Here is a 2,257-nt window from a genome sequence, read left to right as displayed (position 1 = left end):
CCTGTCCCTTCTTCCAAAGGTTGTAAATTCTCGTTTTTGCCTGAGCTCCAGCATAAGCTCCCTGTTCTGCCAGGTCTGTCTTCTGCCCCCCTGGCTCATCTTTTTGCACATGGGGATAGCTGGATCCTGTGGCTTAAACATTTCTTTCTTGAAGAACGTCCAGCCTTCCTGGACTCCTTTATCCTTCCAGACAGCCTCCCCAAGGGACTTTGTCCACTGGGTTCCTAAACAGGTCAAAGTCTTCCCTCTGGCACTCTGAGGTAGCAGTTCTGCTGACACCCCCCACCCCTCCCCCCCTTACTCCTCTGAGAGTAAAGAACTCAATCATTTTGCAATTGCTATGCCCAAGATGGCCTCCAACCATCACATCCCCCACAAGTCCTTCTCTGTTTACATACACCAGGTTCAGCAAAGCACTTTTCCTAGCTGGCTCACTCAATAGCTGTGTGATAAAGTTATTTTCCACACAGTCCAGGAACTTGTTGGACTGTTTCCTCTCTGCTCTTCTGTATTTGCACCAGATATCTTGTACATCATAGTCCCCTATAAGATCAAGGACTAGCAATCACAAAACTTTTCACAGCTACTTATAGAATATTTCACCTGCTTCTTGTGGGAGGACTTTGGTTTTGTCTACCTCTTCTTAGAGGAATTTTTAGCATACCCATTGCTCTTTGGGATTTAAAGTATTTAATTGGAATTTATTTTTGAACAACCAGGTACAAAGCTAAAGCTATTGTTTTAAATGTTTTCTAGATAAAACTTGCTCAGTGTATTTTACCTTTAATCTTACTGAGGAGTACAGTGCCATCCCTCTGCATCAATGTACCCTAGTATAATCCACAGATTTCTGACACAGATTACATACATAAATTTTACATATTTTCATTGTGAAGAAAAATATAAACAATAGAAGCAACTCTGGATTTGTAGATTCTAGAGCTCTTTTTAATCTAGAATTGTAAGTACAATATAAAAAAAAAAATTTGACACAAAACTAGTCATAGTACGGTAGCTATTCAGGAAAGCTTCTAATTCATTAATTCATGCTAATTTGCAGAATCACAATCAAGTCAGGTGAACAATCAGCACTATAAAATTAACAGTTCAGAATTTTTAATGAGTTGCCCTAACTAGTTTTTTTCTCCTTTTACCTGCATCCCTTCTCTCTCTTTTCCTTCTCCTGGAATTACATACTTACTTGTTTGCTGTCTTTCCTGTGTTCTGAATATGTTTTAACACCTTTGTTAAAGAACGATGTAGTGCTTTGCTTATTTGCCCTGACACTCTGGAGAACTTCTTGTCATGTCCTTATTTCATCCTCAGTGTGACTCATTCCTCACTTACTTCTCAAGAGAGGGCAAGAGTAGGTGAAGGCAGAGGACAAGAAGGGCTTGGGTTTGTTTGCAGTTCTACAGCTTACGCCTGCCTCCTTCTTTCTTCTCTTCCCTTACTCCCTCCCGGCCTCCCTCCCTCCTCATCAATACTCTAAAAATCATTCCCATTCATGTTGTGTGCACGCACACGCTGGGAGAAATTACAGGCGCTCCGCTCCACGTTGCCTTGGCAACTTGGAGGCATCCTTGTGCGTGGGCACCAGTGGCACAGCAAAGTTTCCCAGGCCCCCTGGGGAAGGGGAGGGGAAGAGAGGAGGCAGAGGTGCTGGAGCCAGCAGCCGTGTGGAGGGGGGAGCAGCGAGTGCGATGAAAGGGGCACATACATCTCCTGTGGGACAATGGGAGTTTTGCTGGCTGGCTGTGAAAGGACACACTGAGGATACAATGGCCTCTGACACATGAAAGCTTTGGAGCAAACTTTATTGCTTCTCCATTAAGGACCTTTCCAGAGTCCCATTCAGTTCTAAGAAATCTTGTCAACATCTTAAAAAAAAATAAAGAAAGCAAACCGCTTAATTTTCTCATGTTTTTAAAACCAGATTTTAAATATTTTTTGAGGTAATTCTTGTTGGTATGCTGGAGGCTTTTGTAGTTTTGGCCCTGGACAGTACTGGGTGTCCCTCTTTTGAGTTCCCTGAGTTCTTTTTAACTCCAGTGGGAGATGAGGCTGCCCAGCAGCTCCCCAGTAAGGGCTCTCTGAGGTGAGAACTTGCTTCCTCCTCATCTAGCTTTTGTTCATACTTAGGCCTGTCATCCCTCTCTTTTGCATACTGGCTGCTACACATGCCACGAGTGGTTAGAGCTCAAGAAGAGAGGAATTGCTCTTCCCTACTTTCAAGCTGAGAAGTCATTTATATGAT

Source organism: Merops nubicus, unplaced genomic scaffold, assembly GCF_000691845.1.
Source record: "Merops nubicus isolate BGI_N331 unplaced genomic scaffold, ASM69184v1 scaffold16389, whole genome shotgun sequence".
NCBI classification, from domain to species: domain Eukaryota; kingdom Metazoa; phylum Chordata; class Aves; order Coraciiformes; family Meropidae; genus Merops; species Merops nubicus.
Note: the sequence above shows the minus strand (reverse complement) of the source record.